This window comes from Tenrec ecaudatus, assembly GCF_050624435.1.
Source record: "Tenrec ecaudatus isolate mTenEca1 chromosome 1 unlocalized genomic scaffold, mTenEca1.hap1 SUPER_1_unloc_13, whole genome shotgun sequence".
NCBI classification, from domain to species: domain Eukaryota; kingdom Metazoa; phylum Chordata; class Mammalia; order Afrosoricida; family Tenrecidae; genus Tenrec; species Tenrec ecaudatus.
This window is the reverse complement of record NW_027457553.1, coordinates 1,964,628-1,984,124: the sequence shown is the minus strand read 5'-3', so window position 1 is coordinate 1,984,124 and position 19,497 is coordinate 1,964,628. Positions and strand designations below refer to the sequence as shown.

The 19,497-nt window shown below is 49.0% G+C and overlaps 1 pseudogene; it reads right to left on the bottom strand.

Annotated features, from left to right (window-relative positions):
- Positions 1 to 6,452: 6,452 nt before the first annotated feature.
- On the bottom strand, positions 6,453 to 7,655 carry LOC142435756 (large ribosomal subunit protein uL3-like; annotated as a pseudogene).
- Between the last annotated feature and the right edge of the window lie 11,842 nt (positions 7,656 to 19,497).

The following is a 19,497-nucleotide window of genomic DNA, read 5'->3' as shown; positions in this document are numbered from 1 at the left end:
TCTCCCTTTGCCCACTTTTCTGTTGTCTCTCCCCCAGGGAGGAGGTCACATGTAGATACTTGTAATCAGTTCCCTCTTTCCAATCCACCCTCCCACAACCCTCTCAGTATCACCACTCACAAATTATCAAGGTTTCTTGATGGATGGGGGAGCGGGGAGGGAGGGGAAAAATGAGGACTTGATGCCAGGGGCTTAAGTGGAGAGCAAATGTTTTGAGAATAACGAGGGCAATGAATGTACAAATGTGCCTTACACAATTGATGTATATATGGATTGTGATAAGAGTTGTATGAGCCCTAATAAAATGATTTAAAAAAAAGAAAAAAGGCAGGATCCCGGGGCCCACTGAGTGACTTTCTCTCCAGCAGCTTCTAGGTAGGCTGTGCCCCGTGAGGGGCCCTGAGGTGCCTGTGTAAACCTGAAACTTCTTCTCTCAAAAAACTCACTTGGATCACAATCCAGGCTTCGAAGTGAATTCTTTCTCGCGCGAAGCCAAGGCCTGAGGTATATCTCTCCCAGGAGAGATCTAACAATAGTATCTCTTATTATAGCATTAGGACCCCAGGTGGTGTAGTGGACTGTGCATTAAGCTGCTAATCGCAAGGTCGGGGGTTTGAACTGACTAGCCCGTCCGTGGTAGAAATATGAGGTTGTCTATTTCTGTAAGGCAGTGGTTCTCAACCTTCATAATGCCCCCACCCTTTAATACATTTCATGTTGTGGACACCTGCAACCATAAAATTATTTTCATTGCTACTTAAAACTGTAATTTTGCTATTGTTATGAATTGGTTGACCCCTGGAAAGGGTTATTTGATCCCCAGAGGGGTCGCAACCCACATGTTGAGAACCGCTACTGTAAGGATTTAAAGTCTCAAAACCCCAAAGGGGCAGTTCTTTGTCCTATTGGGCCGGTATGAGTGGGAGTCAATAAAATGGTAGTTAGGTTTTTTTCTGCATCATTATCAGATTCTGGTGGCAATCTCAGTCATCTTGCATTGTGGTCTGGTTTGAACTCTGGTAGATCTGTGGGAAATGACTGCCCTGGTTTGAGGTGAGGGACACAGTGCTGCAGTGGTAGATCTCTCATCGTCTTTCACCGGGAAGACCCGGGTTCGATTTGCAGCCAATGTGCCCCAGACTGTCAGTGAAAGTTTGTGCGTTGCTATGACACTGAGCAGGCTTCAGTGATGCTTCCAGACTGAAATAGAATAAGGACGAAAGACCTGATTATCTCCATCCACACATCGACCTATGGCCCGCCATGGTTGGCTTCCCCTCCCAGCCCTGGTGATAGCACAGACTGGCATAGTTTTCTCCGCTTCCCATGAGGTGCTCATGAGAGGCTGACTTGACAACCACGGTCACGATCAATAGCTTGAACTCCTTTCTGGGTCTACAGAAACAAGAACAACCTACTGAAATGAGGTCGCATTGCTATTTGGGACTGGGAGAATGCCTTTGTGACAAGGATTGTGCTCTGGATCCCAAAGGCGACTTTTAAACACAGCCACATAGCAACTCCGGAAATTGTCATAGTAGAAGCCAGGTTTAAAAAAAAATAAAAAAGTTCTACTGACTTGCTCAAAGAGGCCAGAGGTGGATGGGGGTGGGGTGGTGTGGTGTGGGATAATCCTCTAAAAATGAACAAATTTGTTTCCTTACATATTTGTCATGTCTTTTGGTCCTGAAAGATAGGGGGGTGGGGAAAACAGACGAGAAGAGGAAACGGCGACTGACAGTCATCTTGTTGGTGTTCCCACAGCATCCCCTCCTTAGGCACTTGCTGCCATCTCATCCAACTCCACTCAGTATATTTTCACCCAGCAATGATGCAGAAATGTCTGTGTACTCCAGTTTTATTGTAGTCGGGCAGCGTTTATAGGTTTGACTTTCAACTCAGCATGGCAGGACGTCTAGAAGCAATTATAACCAGCACCTGCTCTGTCTGTGTGGTGGGCAGGCAGTGACGGATCCCCAGCTTCCGGAAAACTAGTGCCCCCTCCCAGCTCAGGATAATGACGGTGACACTCAGCCTCCTTGTTGTCTGGGGGAGCTCTAGGAGCTCTAGGAGCTCTCCTCTGAAACCTCATATTATTGGCATTTCTTTGAGTGAACACATCTAATTAGTGACTGTAAAGGAAGGCGTAGGAGAAGATTATTGGTGACAAGACAAGCCTCAACCACCTCCAGAGAGCATGTCTCCTAAGTGCAAAGTATGGAGAGGGAGGAAACAATTGACCACAAATGGAATAGGCTCTGAGTCTCGCCACACAATGTATGTGTGTGGTCACTAAGGCGCCAACATTATGGCTGGAGGACGGATATGATTTGTGCAGCCGTGATTGCCATCCAGAATGTGCCGTGCTATTGTGAAAAATGATTTTTTATTCTGAGCAAATCTCTGCTTCCACTTGCTTTAATGCTTCGCCAGAGAGCCGGGGACTCTGGGAGGGGTGGGGACGCACAGGGCTGGGCTGACCTCAGGAACTCATGTGTAAAGGGCTTTTTCTCACTTGGAAGCAGGCTGGGTTCACAGCTGTTCTTTCTGGTAAAGCTTGTTTCTGAACCTTGCCACGTCTGAGTCCGAAGAGGGAAATGAAGGTGACAAATGCTGCGAGGAGCCCTGTGCACATCTTGGCTATGGTCCTGCTTAAGTCTGTTTCACTTGAATCCCAGTTTTACCTTTCCTCCTTTCTGGGTTCCGAAGCATCAGATGGGTGCCAAACGCTTCCACGGACAACACTAAAGCTGAACAAAATGGAGGCAGATGAAGAGCAAAGGGAGGTTGGTGTTTGGGAGACTGAATACTTGGGCTTCCTAGGTCAGGCAAGCTGGTGGTTAGAGCCCTGTTTCAGATTCCACTGAAATCTCCTAGTGTCCAAGGACCAAGTGGCTCCTAAGTCCAGAATTTCTGTTACATGTCTCACCAAGGAGAAGCTGGGCCAAAATGCATTGAAGAATAAAGCAGGAGCTTGGCTTTTGAATCCACTCTCTGATTCTGAAATTTCAAAGGCTCTGTGCACAGACATTTCAACACTGAAAGCACAGCAGGGAAAATCAAAGACTTGGGCTTCCTCCTTGCCCCTCTTTTAGGGCTTTTATGGTTCCAAGGCGCCTCCCAGAGCAGAGTGTTGTATAGGTCATGTTTAAAAATGTGGTAGTTCTGAGGGACTTGCTGTTCTGCTTTCTTTTGCAAGGAGACCAGTGTCTTGTCTTGTGGCCAAACACAGAGCACAGATGTCTGTGGACCCCCTCCCTTTCCCCTGACCTTTGCTCTCTTCTCTGGATACCCTACTGACCTGTTCTCCTTTACAAGATCTGAACTGCTCACACACTTCGTTAAATTCTCATACTAGCGAGAATCATCTGAGCATCTTATTAGAGCCTGTATGAGTTCTGTTCTGGATGCCTATTTGTGTAACTTCAAGTCTCTGGCATGGAAACGTCCCATACCCACAGACCCACACAGGTAATATAAACTCCAACAGTAGTTTAAGTTTTAAGGTGGTCATAGGGAACACTGGGGCCCGTGTCTCCTGGTGAACCACACAGGCTGTCTAAAGGGGCTAGTTCCATCTCAATGTAGCCATGCAGGAATGTAGACCGGTTAGGTAGCAAGACAAGGGGTTGTTCCTCTCCATGCTTAGGGGGCCCCCTACGGGAGGTTGGAAGCCAATGCGGGCTAAGACCAAGCCAGGAGAGCTTAATTGACGCCTCCCAGCTGATAGCCCTTAAAAGCTGGAATCTGGAGACCACCGCCCCTTCCCTTCAGCTGCTTCTCTGCCTTCCACTCAGCAGGGCTCGGTGTGCAGTGTCATGAGGGTGCCCGTGTTCAGTTTAGTGTAACGCCGGAACCTTCTTCTCTCATGTATATAAACCCACTCGGATTACCAACCAGGCTTTGGTGTGAATTTCTTTCCAGTGTGTAGCCAAGGACCGAGACATTTCCCACCCGAGAAACCTAACAGACCCAGACTTACAATAAACCCATATTTTTATTTATAAGGCAAGAGGTGACCAGGTCTAGACAATAATGGTGAAGAGGACCCTGGGATTGAGAAAGATTCTGAAGTAGAAACCATAACCCTTAGAAATGTATTGGCCTTAGGGAGGGGCAAAGAGGGCTGGGTAGAGAAAGTCTCTGGCATCCAATTCTGACTTGACTTCTGGATCCTGAATCCTTCAGGGCCATGACCTTGCCCTCCACCCAGACCTTCCAATAGCCATCTTGTCAGAGCTTTGTTAAGTTCTCATAATACATTACACCTGCCATCTTGTGAGCAGCTACCAAACCCAGGCACTTTTTTCAAAGACAAGCTCGCTCTCTCTACCCCTAAGAGCAGGTAGTTTGGGGATGATGGATATGAGATACCACAGAAGACAAATCTGTTATCTTCCATGGTGCACAAAACATGCTGTCACAACCAGGACTCGTGACAATCCCTCAGTTTCCTAAATTGTTTCACTGCTACTTTTTAATTAAGCCTCATTAGATTGTCATATATTGATAAGAGGGATGACCCTGAACTAGATGCATAAATTAAAGCTTTCCTCAATCTGTGCTTTTATATGAATGTGTTAATTATTTTTCTCATTAGTGAGAATAATGGAGGGATGGAGCAATACCAAATGGAGTTTGACAACGTGTTGGTGTTTGCTGCTGCAAACGTGGTGCGTGTCAGATACAATACGTCACCCAGTGAGTCTGCAATTAACACCAAGGGACAAAGGTAGGATTCTCTGTAATAAATAGCCTTCCTCCCAGATGCTAATGGGGACCCAGCAGGACCCAATGTTGTGTTGTCGCAGTTGTACACGTCCCTTAGGGGAGACAGAGCTGGTGTTTGAAACGAGTCTTGTTTGCCCCCAGTTGTAACTCATCCACCCCAGGACGGTCCTATCCACTGCCAGGGACTCGCAGCTCCCCCTCCACAGGATGCAGCCAGCTCTCCAGCTCCCAGATGCTCCCCCGTATGCAGGGCCTAGGGAAGGACGTGGGGTGAGCTGTGGGCACTGGGCAACCTGGGGTCCCATCCAACCTGGCCCAGGGCGTGCACAATCCCACCTTGCAGCCCTCCTGGAGTGTGGTCTCTTTCCTCCTACAGTTGGCCCTCAGCTCGCCCCAGAGCTGCTGCAGTTCCTGTAGCCTCGCCTGGAAGGTCTCTGAGGCCCAGTGGCCCCCCTGCAGGCCCCTCTGTCCCTCCTGCAGCCACAGTGGGCACACAGACCTCCTCCAGCCACCAGCCGTGTGGCTGTTGGTTCTGGGCACTAGCTTGTAAGCTTCGTTCCCCCCTCTATGTAATGGGCACAACAATGGATTTTTTTGTTTCAAGGAGAGAAACCATATACAGTCCTGAGTGGGGCCCATCTTTTGTAGATGGGAATAGAGACACTTAAAAAAGAAGGAAAAAAAAGGATTGACCTCCAGTCCCTTCACCAGCAGGGAAAAATGCTCTGGTCTCACTGTGTCCCCTAAAAACATCATTTCAAAACGTTTTCTTTTAAATTATGAACATCACTGCATTATAGTTATGACAGCCAAAGGTGGAAGCCGCCTTTGAGTCCGTGGACAGATGGATGGACCAAGTCAGTGAATTCGAGTTCTAGAACAGAGTTTTGTCCTTTCATTAAAATAGGGGGATAAATGTCAGGTCACAAATGAACCTTGAAAAGACATGCTGGGAATGAAATAAATAAAATTCCCAACTCACTGCCATCCAGTCAACTCTGACTCATGGTAACCCTAAAGGGCAGAGTGGAACTGCCCCCACGGGTTCCGGGGATGGTAACTCTTTTACAGACATAGAAAGCTTCATCTTTCTCACAAGGCGCAGCTGGTGGACTTGAACTTCCGGTCTTGCAGATCACAGTCCAATTCGTAACCACTACGCCAGCAGGGCTGCTGGTAATGACATAAGCCAGACACAAAAGAACAGGTGTAGGACCGAGCCAAGTAGAGAAAGGGTGAGCACAGGCAAAGGCACAGAGGCAGGCTGATCGGAGATATACGGGTTCACGGTGGCTCCCTTGGGCGGGTTAGTGCCCTGTGACCCCGCTACCCATTTATTTATTATTTTTATTACGTTTCCTTTCCCCGCCTCTTTTTATCTGTCTACCATGTGTATCCCTGAATTTGGTCTGTTCCCTGCCATATTACCTGGTCCTCACCCCAGGAACCCAGTAATGTTCATACAGTAGCTTTTCCCCTATGTCCCTTTTGCATAGTTTTTAAAGCTTACCTCCGTGGACTCAATGTGTACTTGTCCTTTTGAGCTTGGTTTACTTCGCTTAGCATGCTTTCCTCCAGTTCTTCCCATGCAGTGATGTGCTTCAAACTTTCATCACTACTTTTTAGTGATGCGTAGTACTCCATTGTATGTATGTACCACAGGTTTTTTTCCCCCACTGAAAAAGAAGTCTTTATTCTGATCCCACCAGCTGTACCATCTGTTATGCGCCTTCCTCCTTGGCATTCCGGTCTTTCTTGAGTGGTCCCATGAAATCTTTTTTCTCTACCACGGTCTGGAAACGGCCATGGCCCAACTTGGAAGTGGTGTCGATGAACTTGAGGTCGATCTTCTCCAGGGCACGGCGCTTGGTCTGCACCAGCAGGGACTTGTGCAGAGTCAGCACTCGCTTCTTGGTGCCCACCATGCCGCCCTTCAGCATGACAAAGTCATTGATCACTTCCCCGTAGTGGACAAAGTCGCCCAGGGGGTTGTTGCTCTTGTCAGAGAGATCATAGTCGGTGGAGGCGTTGTTCTTGATAAGCTTGCCGTCCTTGACGAGGTTGCCCTGGCCAATCTTATAGATCTTGTTGATCTCTGTGCAGTGGTGGTAGCCTTTCTGCACAGCGTGGGCCATCGAGAAGGCCACACGGTGGGGATGCCAGACCCAGATACAAGCCACCTTGCGCAACCTTCGGTGGGTCTTTCGGGGCAGCTTCTTGGTGTGCCAACGACTGGTGACCCCTTTGTAGACTTTGCCCTTGGTCACCCCCGTGATGTCGATCATTTCATCCAGCCCGAACACCTGGTTCACTGGCACCAGCTTCTCTCGGGCCCAGTCCAGCTTCTCAGCCACGGAGCCCCCGTTCACCTGCATCTCCGTCAGGTGCGCCTTCTCCTGGCGAAGGAGGTGCAGGCGCGTCTGGGTGTGGGTGATGGCGCGCATGACCGGGCAGGACTTCTTCATGCTGCTAAAGTTTTTCTCGAGCTCCTTCTTACCCTTGTCATCCTGCCACTTCTTGCAGTACTTGGTGAAAGCCTTCTTCTTCGACTAGTGCCAGTTCTTGTAGAACCGCCGCTTGCACTCGTCGTCACTGATGTGTTCCGCAAAGACCGTCTTGAAGGTCCGGAGGCCGCGAGGTGTCTCCACATAGCCCACGAAGCCCACCACCACCAGGGGAGGGGTCTCCTTGTTGGTCACGGCCTCCACCACTTCCTTCTTGTTCACCTTGGAGCCTGGCCTGTCAACCTCGCGCACAATGTGGGTCATGCCGGCCTTGTAGCCCAGGAAGGCCGTCAGGTGGACCGGCTTGGAGGCGTCATCCTTGGGGAAGCTCTTCACCTTCCCGCCTTCCCGGCTGCTGCGCTTCCGAGGCAGGAAGCCCAGAGCCCCATGCTGGGGCGCCAAGAACTTCCGGTGTGACATTACATCGTTGATCCCCGCTGGTAGAGGTACTCCAGCTTTTTAATCCAATTGTCAGGTGATGGAAATTTGGGTTGTTTCCAATTCCTTGCAATTGTGAACTGTGCCAATGAACTTTGGAGCACATATGTCTGACCTTGGTTTGTTTCTTGCCCAATAAGGGGTGGGGGGGTTGCTGGGTCATATGGTAACTCTATTTCCATCTGTTTTAGATATCGCCAGTAGACCTCTTTCTTACACACATATGAGTCTCCCTGGATTTGTTTCACGTATGATGTGTCTGGGTCATTGTGTGGTCGTGGTCTCTTTTAAGACTTGATCGATGTTTTCTTTACATTGTTTGTCCTGAAGGTCTCTTTTGTACCCTAAAACAAGGAGTCAAGGAGATGCATGGGACTTGATTGCTGAAGGGGGGCAGGAGTGAAGAAATGGACCCAAAGGGTGTCCATACCACTTCTGGGCTCTGCTCTGGAGCTGTTGCCACCTGTCCATAAACTGTTGGCACCTGTGGCCGAGGCTGCGGGCTGAACCCAGGCTTTTCTGGCAGAGGAGGGCTGCCTTCTGCTCCGGGATATGGGGGATGTCCGGAGTCTGAGGAAGGGGATCAGGTTGTGCTCAAGAGACCCCTGGCATGGGAGTATACTGGCTCAGCTCTTCCTCTGCAGCGTCCCACAGAAGAGGTCCCCTGGCCTGGCCCCGATGCTAGACCCAGTGGCATACTTGCACCTGAACTTGGAGGAGGCCCATCTCCTGCTCCAAGGCCTCGTGTCTGTGCAGCAGTCTCTCCATGCTCTCCAGATCCTTCCCAAGGTCCAGGACTCTAGCAAGGGCACCCTGTGTAGGATGGGCACATTACAGGCTTGGCCTCTGCCCTTCGGCCCAGGGTTCTCTTCGATCCTTTCTTCCTGGCTGGTCTTGGCCTTGGCATCGGGCAAGTGACAGAGTATGATTAGTGTCTGCACAGTGACACTGCGGGTGTTGGGGACAAGGCTGCTGGATGGAAAACCAGTACCTAGCAGGGGTCCCAGGTCTTCCTGTCAATTCCCTTCCTGCCTCCCTTCCATGGGGTCTCTGTCTCATAGGCCAGGTGTTTCTGAAAACGCATCAGCTTCACTTTGTGGTCCCCAAGAGGGACAGGCTATTCCAGCTGCTGGCCCCACCCCTGGATCCAGTCGCCGTCCTGTGTGATGGTGGGGACATGAGTGCCCTGATGTTCATACTGTCTTGGCCCCAAGCGGTGACCCCGTCTACCGCTCGGTCTCTGGAGGTGACACTGAGGTGGGGGGAGTGATTGGGGGCACAGATGGTGGTTCAAAGGGAACCCTAGACAGCAACATCTGCCAGAACCTTGGTTTACAGCCTGGGCTCTCTGGGGGTGCATCAAGGGGCCTGCGGCTGGGGGTGGGGAGGTGGGTGCTGAGCAGGAGGGGAAGGAACCTGAGGAAGAAGAGCACTCCAACCTGGGGTCCGTTAGGAACATCCCATCTTCTGACGAGGTGGGGAGGAGCCCCATCAATTTCCAACCAAACCGCGTAGGGCTTGGCTGGCCGGGGCCAGGTGTGGGGAGGAGATGGCCCTGAGTGACCTGAGGCTCAGGTGTCCCCTTGGCCATTTGGGAAGACACACTATCAAGCTCCTTATCAGAATAGCAGCCAGTAATCCAGGAAGCAAGGGGGATTGGGGTGGTACTACAGGAGAACTGGAGGTCCTGGGGTCAGTGTGTCTGTGTGTGGTGAGAGGAGCTATCTCCTGGGCCTGCAGGATCTTGTCCAGATGCCACACTGTCTGAGGAAGAGCTGTTTGTGGTGCATGGCCTGCCGTCTCCCTTGATTCTGTTCCCAGGCCTGAAACACCTGCTCCCAAGCATCCTGCATGGCGCATAGCCTTTCCTGGACCTGGGCATGGGCATGGACACAACCTAAGGTGGTGCTGAGGGAAGCTCCAGAGAAAAGGTGCCTGACTGCCCCACCCAAGGCGAGGGTATTGTTTGTGTTTCCACAGGTAAAGAGGGACCAGATATAAAGCCAGTGCCAGATGAATGCAGTGTGCCCGCACGGAGTGGGGAGCCAGTGGAGGGGCCTGAGGGCTGGGCTCCCATACCAGCTATGTGGACAACTGCCCCTGCCCCCGAAGAATTTACTTCAGAGGACAGCACTGAAGCTGCATCTAGGATAGAGGGGCATGTTTGATCAGAGCAAATGGGAGCAAAGAAGGGGGAGGAAGAGAGAGTGGAGCACATCCAGGCCCATCAGGCCTGGGGGACGATATCCGGCTCTGAACATCCAATGGACAGAGTGGACAATTTGGCTGATCCCACTATGAGACACACCATCCATTGATGGCCCAGGGCCCTAATGGGGACAACACTGGAGACTCAGGGTTAGAACTGGCCCAGACTGATCCTATGGCACTGAGGCAAACCACTAAAAGTGTTTGGCAGAGCAATCGTGGGAGCAGAGCAGGAAGCCCCTGAGGTAGTACAAAGGACAGACTCTGGGGCCAACGCATGGTACCCCATTGGACCTGACTGAAGGACACGCCTAGAGATTAAAAATCAGACTTTCATCTATGTATAGGTTTTTCTTTCTTTAAATTTTTTTTCTTTTATTTTATTCTTAAAAAAGCATTTTATTAAGGACTCATACAACTCTTATCACAATCCATACTTACATCAGTTGTATAAAGCACATCTGTACATTCTTTGCCCTCATCATTTTCAAAGCATTTGCCTTCCAAAATTAATTTATTCTTCTATGGGTAATTGGTTTCCTTTTTGTTGTCATTGCTGTGTTCTCACTCATTGCCTATCTTGCAATGACTTGATTTTTGGTGCACATTGTTATCTCTACAGACCTATCTAGATACGATAGACTGCATGAATAGTTTGGAGGAGAAAACAAGGGGACCAACAGTTCCGGGGGAATAGGGGAGTGGGAGAGAAGGGGGCAAAGGGGTAGTGCTGAACAACCCAGGGACAGGGGAGCAATAAGTTATCCAAAATCAGTAGCAAGGAGGGTGTGAGTGGTCTGGTAGGGATTCAGCAAGGGCAAGGTAACCGAGAGAAATTACTGAAACCCAAATGAAGGCTGAGCATGATAGTGGGACAGAGGAAAGTAAAAGGAAATAGAGGAGAGAACTAGGTGACAAAGGGTATTTATAGAGGTCCAAAGACTGGAATGTACATATGTAAATATATTTATATGAGTGTAGGGAGACAGATCTGTGTGCATATATTTATAGGTTTAGTACTAAGGCAGCAGATGGACATTGGGCCTCCACTCAAGCACTTATTCAATGCAAGAGCACGTTGTTCTATTAAATTGGCATTCCAGGATTCACACCTTCCCGACACGATTGCTGAAGAAAAATGTGTGCATAAGCAAATGTGGTGAAGGAAGTTGACGGTGCCCGGCTATCAAAAGATATAGCGTCTCGTGTGTTAAAGGCTTGAAGATAAATAAGCGGCCATCTAGCTGAGAAGTATCAAAGCCCACATGTAAGAAGAACACCAGCCTGGCTGACCACGAGATGTAGAAGGGACCAGTTATCAGACATCAAAGAACTAAAAATCGTATCAGTGGGTGCCCACCTTCCTGATACGATCAGTGAAGACAAACGTGTGCATAAGCAAATGTGGTGAAGAAAGCTGATGGTGCCTGGCTGTCAAAAGATATAGCATCTGGGATCTTTAAGGCTCAAAGATAAACAAGTGGCCACCTAGTTCAGAAGCAACAAAGCCCACATGGAAGAAACACACCAGCCTGTGTGACCACGAGCTGTCGAAGGGATCATGAGGTATCAAGAATCAAAGAACAAAAAAATCATATCATTGAAAATGTGGGTGAGTGCAGAGTGGAGACTCAAAGCCCATTGGTAGCCAACCGGACAGCCTTTACTGAAGGGTTGTGGGGAGGAGATGAGCCAGTCAGGGTGCAGGGTAGCAACGATGAAACATATAACTTTCCTCTAGTTCTAAAATGCTTCCTCCCCCCACTCTCATGATCCCAATTCTACCTTACAAATCTGGCTAGATAAGAGGGTGTACATAGGTACAGATAGGAACTGGAAACACAGGGAACGCAGGACAGATGACTCCTTCAGGACCAGTGGTGAGAGTGGCGATGCCTGGAGGGTGGAGAGAATGTGGGGTGGAAAGGGGAAATTGATTACAAGAATCTACAAATAGCCTCCTCCCTGGGGGAGGGACAGCAGAGAAGAAGAAAGGGGGAGACTTTGGACAGTGCAACATATGATAAAATAATATTAATTTATGAATGATGAAGGTTTCGTGAGGTAGGGGGGAGTGGGGAGGGAGGGGGAAAATGAACAGCAGGTATTAAGGGCTCAAGTAGAAGGCAAATGTTTTGAGAATGATGATGGCAACAAATGTACATATGTTCTTTTTTAAAATAAAAAAACCCTTTTATTATTTAAGCTTAATTTATTCCCAAGCCATGAGTTTTTGCCTCTTCAGTTTCTTCTGGGAAATCTTTTTCTTCAGTGCAACCTCCTCTTCTGGCTTGGGAACGATTTGTTCCTTCTCAGTCAGGATCATTTCAATGTGGCAGGGGGAGCTCCTGTGTGGATTAATCTAGCCAAGAGCTCTGTAAGTCCGGTGGTGCATCTTGGGGGCTTTGTTCACCTGGATGTGCTCGATGACCTGAGAATCCACATCTAAACCCTTAAGTTCAGCATGACTATCTGCATTTTTAAACATGTGAACCAAAAATTCAGCACTCTTTTTGGGCTACCAACTCTGGGTCCCACCCCACTGTTTGGCCTGGGCACATCTACCAACACCATCATTGTCCCGTCGGAAAGGCACACACTGCTTCTTCAGAGTGACGTCTTTCAAGTATTTGGTGGCTTTCCAGATGTGCATGCCTTTGATGGCCTGGGCAGTTTCACGGGTGTTTTTGAAGTGGACCCAGAGATTCGACCCTCTGTATTTGCAGGATTTTGTAGGGTTTTCTGGGTCAAATGAGTAGCGAACCATTTTAGCAGGTCACCTCAGGCCGCTACAGTTAGAGGAAGAGCCTGTACATATGTTCTTGACACAATGCATGTATGTATGGATTTTGATAAGAATTGCACGAGCCCCCAATAAAATGATTAAAAAAATAGAAAAGAAAGGTGCTTGGCCCTGTGGGGCCAGGGTGCAGTGGTCCAGTGGGCTGGGGGAGGGCCAGAAATGGGAGCCGACCTCCACGGTGGACGGCCCTGTAAGCTGGAGCACCTGCTGTCCCCGCTGGGTGGCGCACTGGTGCAGCTCCTTCTGGGCATCCAGCTTGGCCCGCAGCTCTTGGTGGACACTGAAGTTTTGGGCTCCACTGCCGGGGTCTTGGGGCTCTTCCACCACCTGCAAATCTCACTGCACACTGGCTGCCCAGGAGGCATAGTCTTGCACCTGGAACCTGGGAGAGCACGGGAGAGCATGGGGTGAGGGGACCTGGTACCGAGGCAGCGTCACAGCCGACCTGAGTCGACCACCACTCATGTCCAAACCTCCATGTCTCTGCCGCTCAATCCCACAGCCTTACCAAGTGTCTACTCAGCCTTAGCTCTGCCCGCCACCCCTCCTACCCACCGAGTTCTCCAGGGCCAATGAAGTCCCTCATGGGCAGCTTGATAGCTTTGCCCACCCATCCACAACTTTGCCAGACCCCCACTTAGAGGTAGCCTTTGGTGGCCTTGTGTGAGAGCCGAGGGACGAGGGACTCTTGTCCCTTCACTGCCTCACTGTGCAGATGGAGGTTTTTGGTGTTTGTTTTTTTTTATTTAAATTTATTTATTTTATTGGGGGCTCTTACAGCTCTTGTTACAATCCATACACCAATTGTATCTGACATAGTCATACGTATATTGCCATCATTCTTTTCTAGACATTTATTTTCTGTTGAGCCCTTGGGATCTGCTCCTCTTTTTTTCCTCCTCCCCCAATCATGGTTCCTTGATAGATTATAGATTGTTATTATTTTCATATCTCACATCGACCATTGTCTCTTTTATCCTCAGGTTTCTGTTGCTCCTCTCCCTGAGAGGGGTGTGTGGTTATATGTCATTCATTGCTATCGGTTCCCGTTCCTCCCATCCTCTACCTCCCTTCCCCCTACCCTTTTTGGTATCTCTAGTCCCATTCCTGTTCCTGGGTTCCATGTGTCATGAGTTTTACCCTTGCTAATACCTATGCACTCTACTCCAGAGTGGGAAGCGGCACTGGGGTTATGATAGTGGGGGGTGAGGAGGCCTCAAGGTGTCAGAGGCAGATTGTGTGATTCATTGGTGCGATCCATGTCTCCTGAGGAGGGCCTCCACCCAGTGGGACACAGCATCTGGGAGGCTTGTGGCTTTCTCCTGAGACAGCATGGTGGCCAAGTGCCCGGGTATTGAGTGTGGGACTCTGGGCCTGGGTTGGCAGCACTTGCAGAAGCCACCCCCTCCACCAGGCACCCACCTGGATACGGACGAGCACGTGAGAGAGTTGGCTGTGAACTTTGAGGGTGGCCTCAGCATCTCAGAGCAGGTGGGGTCTGGCCTGAGTCAGCTCCCACAGATCCAACCTGGCAGCCCTGCCCCCAGACGGGGGTCAGCAGTTATCCCAGCATGCTCATTCCTCCCCCTCAGCTTCTGTCTGGTCAACCCTTCAGCTTCCTGGCTGGGTTTAGAACTTGTTCTAAGCTCCCAGAGGGCCACCGTCCTGAGATCTTGCTCGGCGCTTTAGGCCTTTCTGCAAACTCTCCTCCCAAGAGCCCATTATCACTAGCAGTTTACCCCTTGCTCTAACGATGCTCCAGGAGGCCTGCTTGGGAAGTGTTGGGCTGTTGCCTGGTTCAGTCCCACTAACTGCTCCTCAGGAGAAAGAAGAGCTTCCCTGCTCCTGGAAAGATTTACTGACTTGCAAACCCTCTGGAGGATCCCCATGAGTCAGCAGGTGGGGTCATTCTAAAGCCCGGCACACGGCAGGTAGCCACGTTGTGTGCCACCCAGGCATGCTGTGTGTTTGGAGGAGACTGCACACCCTTCAAAGGTAGAAGCTGCACCCCTCCATGGTTCTTGCATGCAGCAAATGCCGGGCCCCTGAGACTCCGGGCCAGCCTCTGGGCTAGGATCATGGGCAAATCAGATCTCGCCTAAGCTCCATCTGGGCTGGAAACGCAGTAGCTTGTACTGTGACCTGGGTCAGCGTGGGGCTGTGCAGGGCATCCTCAGCCCAGCTCAACTCTTCCCAGAACGCCCCTGCAGGTGCAGGGAGCCCGTGGCTTGGAAAAATGACCCTGCAAAGTGGGTTTTGTGACCAGGCTCCCTGATCCACCGACCCAGCTTTGCCTCCTCCACAGGCCGCAGACAGCAGGGGCTGCCCTGGGTTCCCTGAACTCGGGCACTCTCCAGAGACAGTGGTTTGGCAGAGCCGCAGCACAGCAAGGTGGAAGCTTCTTCATCCCATGCCCAGCTCCTCCTCCCAAACTCACCCCTGCTGCAGGCTGCTGGTACTCACTGTAGGTCCTGTCGCCACTGCAGGGCCCTGGGGGCATTGCTGGCCCGCCACTCCAGCAGGCTCTCCGCTAGTGGGGCAGGCTGCCCCTGGTGGCCACCCATCTTCACTTGGTGCCGAAACATAGCATACTTGGTTAAGAGGAGCTGAGAAGAGAGGAGAGGGGTCACAGGGGGCCCTTGCTGGTGGGCTGTGAGACACCTCAGTGAGTGACTGGGCAGGGCAGGACTGAACAGCCACAGAACTTGCCCCTCTACACAGAAAGGGGAATTGGAAGCCACAGCTGTCCTCAGTCCAGACTGATGTTCCCCATCAGCCCCTTGTGCATGCAGCCCCCCTCCACCACCCGTCTTCATTCGGTTCCAGGGCACCTTTCTTGCCCCTAGCCCCTTCCTCACTAGGGTGTGCTCATAGTCCTCTCTCCTCTGGCCACCTGCTGCTTGCTGCTCAGCCAGCTCTGCAAGTCCTTGGCTTCCCTCAGGAAGCCCTGCAGTGCCAGCATCCTCTTCAGATCCTGGCCCCTGTGGTGACAGCCTGAGTCCCCCAACAGTTAGTGTGCATGTGTCCACTTTCTGGAGGTCAAGGGACCCAATCAAAGGGGCTGCCTGAAGAACAAAGTTCTTCATGGTCTTTGCCCAGGCTGCTCCTCTGGATTCAAGAAGCAAACCAGGGCATGGGGAGTTGGGGCTGGCGAGGGTGTGGCTGTGGGGAAGGGCATTTGACTGGAGCCAGGGTGCTGAGCCCCTGCCCTGCAGGCTCTCCTCAAAAGTTTGTGGGAAGAGGAAACAGTGAAGGACTCATCTTTTCCTGACACATGTCTACAGGCCTCTGTCACGGTTCTCTTCAAGGCAGGGGTAGCATCTAGGGGAATAAGCAACCCCAGCCAGTTTTCTGGTACCCACGGATGCAGTGACCCTCACTGTTGGGCTGCCAACTCCCGCAGTGTCTGCTGCTGCTTCCAGAGCTTCCCCTGCATCACACACAGCTGCTCTGAGACCTCAGTTAAAGGATCTACGTATAACTTCCTCCCTGGGGGATGGACAACGGAAAAGTGGGTGAAGAGAGACAAAATATGTAAGATCTAACAAATTAACAAGGGTTCATGAGTGAGGGGGGAATAGGGAGGGCGGAGAAAAATGAGGACATGATGCCAGGGCTTTAAATGGAGAGCAAATGTTTTGAGAATGATGAGGCCAATGAATGTAAGGATGTGCTTTACACAACTGATATATGTATGGATTGTGATAAGAGTTGTATGTGCCCCTAATAAAATGATTTTTAAAAATTAAATCATTTTAATTTCTTAGGACAATGCCATTTGTATTTCAAAGCAACATTCACGAAAGCTATTTTTTCACCTTCACTATCTTCTATTTAGTTTTATATACAGCAAAAACAATTCTTATACCTTTGTATGAGATGTAATGCAAGTAGACATAAATTTATGCATAATTAAAAATTTGAATGAACAAAATATTTTGAATTTGACCTTTTGTGAAAATCATCGAAAGCATATAGCATTTTATTGAAGGGTGGGAATGTTTTCCTCTATTTTATTCTAGTATTTGGTCTGAGGTTCTTATGGCATATTCTGATTGTTGTCATGTAAGAGAATGTACATTCCATATAAGAGAAAACTTTCCTTATAATATTTTCCCATCCATTGCTTCCTGCTGAATCTCTCATTTGTTTTTTTATCATTATTTTTTCCTATAAAAAACCCAGGCTGAGAACTCATTTCCATCTGCTGTAGCAAAAATCTGACTCTTCACATCTTTAAAGCACTCCAATGTGCACCAATTAAGTGGTTCCAGGCATGTCAGACTCAAAAAAAGGATAGGATATAAAACTTCATATTATTTGGAGACCTGAAGGATTTGTAATGATCATAACCATGCCAGTTCCTGCTGAAAGCTGGCTGGATGGCTGGATACCCATGGAATAAGATTTTAGCATAACACAAATAAATCTTCTTTTACATCTGGAAAAAAAAAACCCAGGCTGCTTAATTTTATTCTTATTAATCATTTATATAAGTTAGAAAAATATTTATTATATATACATTTTATTAAAAATCTTTTATTGGAGACTCTTACAACTTTTGTTGCAATCCATATTGATTGCATCAGGCATTTTGTACATATGTTGCTTTCATTCATTTATAGAAATTTCTTTCTTTTTCTTTTTTAAAATCATTTTATTGGGGCTCATACAACTCATCACAATCCATACATACCCCAATTGTGTAAAGCACACTTATACATTCGTTGCCTTCATCATTCTCTAAATTTACTTTCCGCTTGGGTTCCTGGAATCAGCTCATTTCCCCTTTCCCCTCTCCCCCTCTCCCCCTGCTCCTCTTCCTTCATGAACCCTTAATAATTTATAAATTATTATTTTCTCTTATCTTACACTGCTCGGCCTCTCCCTTCACCCAATTTTCTGTTGCCCATCTACCAGGGGGGAAGTTATATGTAGATCCTTGTGATCAGTTTCCCATTTTTACACCCACTTCCCTCCCAGTATCGCCACTCTCACCGCTGGTCTTGGGGGGTTCATCTGTCCTGGATTCCCTGTGTTTCCAGTTTCCATCTGTAACGTTGTGTATCTTCTGGTCTAACCAGGTTTGCAAGGTAGAATTGGGATCATGAGAGGTGGGGGGAGGAAGTGTTTAATAACTAGAGGAAGGTTGTGGGTTTCATTATTGCTACACTGAACCCTGAGTGACTCATCTCCTTTCCACTACCCCTCCGCAAGGAATGTCCAGTTGTCTACAGGTGGGCATAGGTCCCCCGTCATGCACTCCCCTCATTCACGATGATATAATCCCTCCTCCCGCCTTTGTTGCTTGAAAACTGGTCCCCTCAGCACTTCATGATCACACATGTTGGTGTGATGCTTTCATGTGGGCTTTGTTGCTTCAGGGCCTGCTTGTTTACTTTCAAGCCTTTAAGACCCGGGAGGCTATATCGCTTGATAGCCGGGCACCATCAGCCTTCTTCACCACACTTACTTATGCACACATTCATCTTCAGCGTTTATGTGGGGAAGGTGATCACACAATAATGGTATTTGTTCTTTGGTGTCTGCTACCTGATCCCTTCAACACCTCGTGTTCACTTAGGCTTGCGTGCTTCTTCTCTGTGGGCTTTGTTGCTTCTGAGCTAGATTTCAGCCTGTTTGCCTTCAAGCCTCCCCAGAGTTTCATTATATTGTGCAGAGAGTGACTATGAGCCAAACCCACTCGACTGCACCCAACAACAGTAACAACAGGACTTGTGCTTCTAACAATATGCTGAAGAAGACCTTAAGAGAATCTCCCCTTTCTTTTAGAGCCACGGCTCTCGACCTGTGGGTCGTGTCTACTTAGGGGGTCAAACAGCCCTTTCATGAGGTGGCCTGAATTATAGCAGTAGCAAAATTACAGCTATGATGTAGCAACAAAAATAATTTTATGGTTGGTTGGTCACGACTACATGAGGAACTGGATGAAAGGGTCGTGAGTAAGAATGTTGAAAACCACTGTACAAGAGGAAGACTCAATTCTTGATACAGTTGAAGGGCAACAAAATAGACTCAGCCCCAATATAGATGGGATAGCACAGTGGCTGCAACAATAAACACAAGCCAAAGAAACACTGCAAGGATGGCACAAGACGGGACAGTGTTTCATTATATTGGCATAGAGTTGCTGTGAGTCAAAACCCACAAGAAAAAAATAGGACTTGTTTTTCTAACAATGTACCTAAGTAGACCTGAAGAGAACCTCCTATTAGTTTAGCGCAGCGGTCCTCAAACTGAGGGTTGTGACTCCTTTTGGGGGACGAATGACCCTTTCACGGCAGTGGGCCGTTCATTAAAGTGGAAAAATTAGAGTTATGATGTAGCAATGAAAATAATTTCATGATTTGGCAGTCACCACTACATGAGGAATGGTATGAAAGAGTCGTGGCATTAGGAAGGTTGAGAACCACTTCCCTAGAGGAAGACAGAATTCTTGGTAGAGTAGAAGGGCAGCAAAGGAGAGGCAGCCCCTACAAGATTGATTAGCCCAGTGGCTGCAACAATGAGCACAAGCAAATGAACAACTCTGAGCATGGCATTGGACTGGGCAGCATTTCATTATATTGTGCATAGAGTTCTTGTGACCAGAAACCCACTCAACAGCACTCAACAAAAATAACTACAGGACTTGTGCTTCTAACAATATGGTGAAGTAGGACTTAAGAGAAAGTCCTTTAACTTTAGAGCAGCAGTTCTCAACCTGTGGGTCGTGACCGTTGGGAGGGTAGAATGACCCTTTCACAGGGGTGGCCCAATTCATAACTGTAGTACAATTAGAGTGACAAAGTA